This window comes from Nyctereutes procyonoides, unplaced genomic scaffold, assembly GCF_905146905.1.
Source record: "Nyctereutes procyonoides isolate TBG_1078 unplaced genomic scaffold, NYPRO_anot_genome, whole genome shotgun sequence".
NCBI lineage: Eukaryota > Metazoa > Chordata > Mammalia > Carnivora > Canidae > Nyctereutes > Nyctereutes procyonoides.
This window is the reverse complement of record NW_026575135.1, coordinates 24,718,118-24,725,809: the sequence shown is the minus strand read 5'-3', so window position 1 is coordinate 24,725,809 and position 7,692 is coordinate 24,718,118. Positions and strand designations below refer to the sequence as shown.

The 7,692-nt window shown below is 39.5% G+C and overlaps 1 pseudogene; it reads left to right on the top strand.

Annotated features, from left to right (window-relative positions):
• Positions 1-5,125: 5,125 nt before the first annotated feature.
• LOC129495222 (60S ribosomal protein L23a-like) lies at positions 5,126-5,593 on the top strand (annotated as a pseudogene).
• The last annotated feature ends 2,099 nt before the right edge of the window (positions 5,594-7,692 follow it).

The window sequence follows — 7,692 nt, the reverse complement described above, 5'->3', positions numbered from 1 at the left end:
CGATAAATGTCTCCTTCAAGACTATCTCATTTTGCTTTCTCCAAAAGTTGCAAAAGCAACTTAGATAATGAGCAGTTTATTTGCAGTAATAACATATTGGCACTACTTAGGGAACTAGCTCACAGAACTTTTCCCTATGGCAAAACAAAAATGTCATACACGGAGGCATTACAGTGTTTATGCTAACTCTGGCATTTTACACGCTTGAGCTCATTATTATTCTCATTAATTTTGTGATTGTTAATAGTACTGCTATTTATATGATGACTTAACCTTTACAAATTTATATCAAAGATTTTAAAACTCAATGGAGAATGTGTCTAGAATATAAAAGGATATATCTCTGAGTGATTTTCCTCAGTGGGAAACATATTTTGATCCTTAATATATTTAAATAATTGGGATGCCTAGCTAAAGAAAAGTTAAGAAACACTATTTTATCAGTGAAGGTATAAAAAAAATCACAATGACTAATTGGCTTTCATAAAAATATGTACAAATGTCAAAAATACATATGAAATGTAAACAAATGAAAACTAGGGGTATTTTCTAGGTGTTCCCTTTTATGAAGGTAATTTTCAAATAAGCAAGGAATATGAACCTTTAAACAAAGAGCCTTATTTTACTTTATTTTAAAGATTTTATTTATTTATTTATTTATTTATTTATTTATTTATTTATTTATTTATTATTTATGAGAGACACACAGAAAGAGGCAGAGACATAGGCAGAGGAAGAAGCAGGCTCCCCATGGGGGACTCTGGGATCACAACCTAAGCCTAAGGCAGACACTCAACCACTGAGCCACCCAGGTGCCCCCCAAAGGGCCTTATTTTATAACAAAAGCTATCCTAGGCTTAAGTCTGAGCTAGATAAAGTGAAAATTTCAAAAGGATAAAGATATAGAAAATTCTCTATTTTAATTGTTTGGAATGCAGTGAGGACCTCGCTGTTCAGTTTTGCCAACAGATGGTTGACGCTGTCTTGTACGGTTACTTTATCCCTGGTCATAGAGTTGTTCTGAGTCAGCTGTGTTTCTGCAGAGGTGTGAGTGTTTTACAGGCATTGTCAAAATCATTATACACAATAAGTAGAAAAGCAATAGGAACCATTATATCTTCTATCTTTTTCTACACTTTGAAAGAGTTTATTAAAAAATATATAAATAAATAAATAAAATAAAAGAGATTATAAAGCATAATAATTCCCTGTTGTAAGAAGAAGAATTTGATGGCAAAAATCTAAAAGTCGGACAAAATACTGAATCTGTTGATCAGGCTGTGGTAGGAGAAATGCAAAACAGTGCTTCCATACCAATGAGCAGTGGACCCACGGTGATTGTTACCTGTTGCCCCTCAGCTCCTGATCTATCCTTTCTTACTCTGCTCTTTGATACTGGGGCCAGGATTCTCAAGCCACCTTCCTGCTTTATCAGTCAGAATGTATCAATGGGAGCACTAGAGTGAGTTTGAGAGGCTGGAGGGGGACTGAAGGGAGTGGCTCCTCCTTGTCTGTTCCTGTCTACTTGCAGTTCCCATGAGTCTGTTCTGCAATGCTTTCACCCTGACAGCAGCAGTACTTTCCCATAACAGCAACCAAATTCAATTTTCGGTTTTCCCCATATTTGCAAATTCCTGTATCACATAGAAACAGGATATATAATAACAGCTGGCTACCCCCTTCAAGATCTGAGCCCCAGGCCCACAGAGCTACCCATTTCAAACTCAGAACCACAGCACCAGTCACAGCATCTCACAGAGGTCTGATTGCCATTTCATGGCATCCCTCCTCTTAGTCCCCTCAGGTGAGGGCTGGCTGGTACAGGCTTCCTACTCTTGCTGCCGTTTTGATTTCCTAAAGTTTTCTTTTTACCCTTTCAACAATTTAATTAAACCTCTACCTAGTGAACAATTCTTTACATTAAATTCCATTGGTTCAAATAGCTGACATGGTTTGTTTCCAAATTTGACTGTCTTAGTCAGTTTGAGGTCTAAAACAAGTTACCACAGGCTACATGCCTTAAACAAGATTTATTTCTCACAACTCTGGAGCCTGGAAGTCCAAGATGAAGTCAGAAGGTTTCTGGGGAGGACCCTCTTCTAGGTTGCAGACTGCTGAGACTGCATCCTCATGTGGCAGAGAGCTCAAGCTACCTCTCCAGCTCCCCCTCAGGACCTAACGACTTCCCAAAGGCCCCACCTCCAAATACCATCACATTTAGTGGGAAGATCAGGGGATCGTCAACATTTCAACATATGAATTTTGGAAGATACATTCAGTCCAATGCAGACCCTAACTAATACAGAAAAGAATTTGGCACTATCTAACAAAATGACATGGATTTACCCTTTGACTCATCAAAGATACATGGTCTAGGATTTTCTTCGAAGTGCTACCTGTAACAGTAAAGACTGGAAACAAAAATGTCTATCAATGGTACATGTTGGGGCACCTGGGTGGCTCAGCTGTTTAAGCGTCTGCCTTCAGCTCAGGTCATGATCCCAGAATCTGGGATCAAGCCCCATATCGGGCTCCCTGCTCTGCAGGGAGCCTGCTTCTCCCTCTCTTTCTGCCCCTCCCCTTGCTTGTGCACATTCTCTCTCTCTCTCTCTCTGTCAAAATAAATAAAATATTTTTTTAAAAAAGGTGCATGCACATAACAAAGTATTATAAAATCATAAAAAGGAATGGGAAAGGGTTCTATATACTGCTACAGAGTGATCTCCATGATATGTGGTTAGGCAAAAAAGAAAAAAAATAAACCACCATGGGAGAGAAAATATGCATAGGACACTCCTATTTGTCTACAAAAGAAAAACTAAAACCATATTCACATATTTGCTTTTGTTAAATTAAATTGAAGGATAAACAAAAATATATATAAGATATCTTGTAGGAGGTAAGAAAGAACAGGATGAAGATTGGGATAGAAGCTAGACTTCTCTGAATATCTTTATAGATTTGACTTTGAAAGGTTCTGGTACCAATTCCAACATGGGGGTGTGTGTGTGATAGTTGGGGAGAGGGATTCCCACACCAGCAAGCAATTCTCAGACAGCTGGGTATCCCACAATTTAACTCAATTCTGACACTAACTACCTGGAGATAGCATCAAATCTCACAGGTTGAGGGCTGAGTCCTACAAGACTGTCCCCCACCATCATTTCGGATGTGAGTCACAAGTTCAGGTTGTCACCTGTGCTTCTCACTGACTAGCTATAGATTGGAGATTCTAACAACCCCCTTCTTGAGCTCCATTAATTTGCTAGAGCACATAGAACTCAGAGGAACATTTTACTTACTAGATCATTGGTTTATTATAAAAGGATACTAACTCAGTAAGAGCCAGATGGAATAAAGCATAGAAAAAATTATGAGGAAAAGGTGCAGAGCTTCCATGCTCTCCCCAGACACACCACTCTGCCCAAATCTCCACATTTCACCAAGTCTGAAGCCCTTCAAACCCTATCCTCTGGGGTTCTATAAAGCCTACATTACATAGGCATGACTGATTAAATCACTGGTGGCAATTAACTCAACCTCCAATCCCTTTCCCATTCCCAGGATTGCAAGTTCCAACCCTAATCATGGGGTTGGCTCCTGTGGCAACCAGCCCCCATCTTTAGATGCTTTCCAAAAGCTGGCTCATTAACATAACAAAAGATTCCTTTATTGCTCTTACCATTTAGTAAATTCCAAGGTCTTAGGAGCTCTGTGCCAAAAACTGGACAAAAACCAAATACATATTCTTCATCTCAAATCACAATATCACAACTTTGAAACTAAAAATAATTTACATAATTGCAAGTCATACTCATAAATAAACTTAAAATGTTCAAATGATGTATTTTATAAACAAAATCTCCATCCACTGAAAAGTCATTGTTTCTACAAAGACCAACCCCACAGCCATGAGCATCCCTAGGGCACAGATTATGTCTCTAAATACCATTTCCCAATAACAGGAACCAGGTTCTAGGTCTGGAGCAGAAAATACACAAAGTGAAGGAGGAATCTCTTATACCAGACAGCAAGGAAGCTATCAAAAGACAATTAGATTATGTCAAAAAAGACTCAGGAGGGACCCCTGGGTGGCTCAGTGGTTGAGCATCTGCCTTTGGCTCAGGATGTGATCCCTGCATGGAGCCTCCTTCTCCCTTGCCTGTGTCTCTGCCTCTCTATGTCTTTCATGAATAAACAAAATAAAATCTTAAAAAAAAAAAAAAGACTGAAGAGCCAACCTGAAGATATTCTATTAGAACAACTTCATTTCCATGTCCTAATGATTAATGAGTCTAGGAAATGATCATCAATGCCTACTAACATCACAAAAAAGAAAAAAAAAAACAATACACATACATATACACACAACAAGAGAGAACCAGATATTATGTGCCTCCTAGTAAAAGTATATAACATCATATTTGAAGCATTCTTGTGCAAAACACAGAAGCATAATCTACTCAAGCTTCAGGATACATGTACCTGGGGTACCTGGGTGGCTCAATGGTTGAGTATCTGCCTTTGGCTCAGGTCATGGTCCCAGGGTCCTGAGATCGAGTCTCGCATCAGGCTCCCCACGGGGAGCCTGCTTCTTCTTCTTCTTCTGTCTATGTCTCTGCCTGTGTCTCTATGTCTTTCATGAATAAATAAATAAAATCTTAAAAAAAATACATGTACCTATTTGCATGAATAGAAGAGCATATTAAACAACACCAAGGAGATGCAATTTGCAAAATCCAGGTAGTAGAACACTATAGGACCGACAATTATTTCAACAACAAATAAATTGCAAGAAAAAAAGAGAATGTGTATATCTAAATTTTTTTTTTTTAAATTATTTATTTATTTATGATAGGCACACAGTGAGAGAGAGAGAGAGAGGCAGAGACACAGGCAGAGGGAGAAGCAGGCTCCATGCACCGGGAGCCCGATGTGGGATTCGATCCCGGGTCTCCAGGATCGCGCCCCGGGCCAAAGGCAGGCGCCAAACCGCTGCGCCACCCAGGGATCCCATGAATGTGTATATCTAAATTAATAGAGAAAGGGTAATGAACCCAAACTTTGTTAATATAATAATGATATTGTGGTTGCATTTTTTAAACAAAATATACCTTTCACAAAGATGGTGCTGAAGGCCAAGAAGGAAGCCCCTGCCTCTCCCGAAGCCGAAGCCAAAGTAAAAGCTTTGAAAGCTAATAAAGCAGTGCTGAAAGGCGTGCACGGTCACAAAAAAAAGAAGATCCGTAAGTCACCTACATTCTGACGACCCAAGACCCTGCATCTCCCAAGGAAGCCCAAATATCCTCCAAAGAGCGCCCCCAGGAGAAACAAGCTTGATCACTATGCCATCAAGTTCCCCCTGACTACTGAGTCAGCCATAAAGAAAATAGAAGACAACAACACACTTTTGTTTATTGTGGATGTCAAGGCCAATAAGCACCAGATCAAACAGGCTGTGAAGAAGCTCTATGACGTTGATGTGGCCAAGGTCAACACCTTGATCAGGCCTGATGGAGAGAAGAAAGCATACGTTCGACTGGCTCCTGACTATGATGCTTTGGATGTTGCCAACAAAATTAGGATCATCTAAACTGAGTCCAGCCAGTTATAAATTTTTTCCCCATAAAAAAATAAATAAAACAAAATATATAATACATGAAATTGTATAAAGTCAGGTATTTGCTTCCAAATTATCAGGTATGGTAAGAATTGGGTGAAGATATAGTAAAACCAATATTTTCCAAGACTTTATAATTGGAGTCTGGGTCACTGGTACATAGGGGTTCATTAAATAATTCTTTTAACATTTTCACATGATTACATTTTCCATTTTAAAAAGTCCATTTAAATCCAAAATCATCTGAGTGAAGAACATTTTTGGATGTCATTCTTCGATAACTTTTCCTATTACTTGCATGATTATTGCACTAGCCAAGTTTTCCATTTCTTCTAGCATTTAATGTTTAGTGTTTTCTATTTAATTCTGTGAACAAAGAATTTATTCATTAGAAATTTTCTTAGAGAATAAAATAAATAAATCCACTCTGAAGAGTGTAAGACTATGGGCAAACCTGACCTTGGGAAGAACAATAATGCCTGACTCAAAAAAAAAAAAAGTGAGAGATCTTGGTTACATCTGAAAGAAAGTGAGGGGAGAGAGAAGAAAGAGAGTAAGGGGGAAAAGGAGAAAGACAGCAGATGGCTATGCAATATGTAATTGAAGCCAAGGAACAGAAATAGTCTATATGAAATTAAAGGCTCGATAATAACATCTAACACCCAGTGAGCGTGCACAGTGGGCCACTTTTCTAAGCACGGTGTGCACATATTAGCTCATTCCATTTTCATTACGACCCTGTGAAGTAAGAACTGTTATCACCACCGTTTTCAAAATGAGAAAAATGAGGCATGGAAAGGTTCAATACTTTTTCCATGTTCCATGTTGATACAACTAGTAAAAAGTGGAGTCAGAATTAAAACCCAAAGCCATTATACTTTGGGGCAGGATTGACAAAACTGCCTACAGGCCAAACGCAGCCAGTAGCCTATTTTTGTACTTTATTTTTCCGGCGGGATGGGGAGGGGGGATGCCCTGCTTAGAGCCCTGCAGGCCGGCTGCAGGGATGCACAGAGGCAGCCGCAGACGCCCCCTCGCGGGGAAGCCGGGCTCACCTGCCGCAGAAGGGCCACCTGCCACGCCCGCTGGTAGGTGGCCGTCGGTGGCCTTCGGGAAAACACGAGGCTGCAGCACCCAGGTTGAGCAGGAGGAGGCAGCGGAAAGGCAGGCTCCGCCCCGTGCCGCCAGCCGCCCCGCCCACCGCACCTTTGCCCTGGGTGCAAGGCAGGTAAGCTAGGTACAGGTGACATCTTGTCCCCCAGGGCCACCATCGGCGCAGCCCCCCTATACATCTTGAAAGCTAAGAAAACTTTTTCGGTTTTTAAAAGGTTGTAAACTAAAAAAAGGAAGCAGGACGAGGAGTGATGTATGTGCCCATGAAGAATAAAATATCTGCTATCTAGCCCATTACAGAAAAACTAACCAAGCTTTTCTATGATCTGAGCGGTTTCCATGTGGAAAATTGTTAGATGTTGCCAGGAAAATAAATACAGCCTACATGGAGGAGTATGGATTTTTAGAAAACTATGAAGCAGTCACAAAATTCCAAAGCATGAGCAGGTTTTTGGATTGTCACAAATAGAAGTGGCATTTGAACCAAAGTCAACCATATCTCTGAGGGATGGAAGCTACAACGATACAGATTTTATATATATTGGTCAGAAATTTTCCTCTCGCCAATCTTTGTGAGTCTCAAAATTATTTGCATAGAATATTTTATAGTATTCTGTATCAAATTATTTTAACATTTATATTTGTAGTTATATATCTCAATAGATGTATGCATATTTTACCTCATTTTTTAAATCTGTCAGAGATTTGTATATTTGATTTATTTTTTTAAAGATGCAGTTCTCCCAAATAGCCAATTCTATATATTATATAATTCATTAATATTTTCTTACTCATTTTATGTTTTCTTTAGGTTTTTTTCTAACTTCACTAATTTCTTTTTCATGCTTTTTTTTCAAGATTTTATTTATTTATTCATGAGAAACACAGGGAGAGAGGTAGAGACATAGGCAGAGGGAGAATCAGGCTCCCACGCAGGGAGCCAGATGTGGGACTCGAAC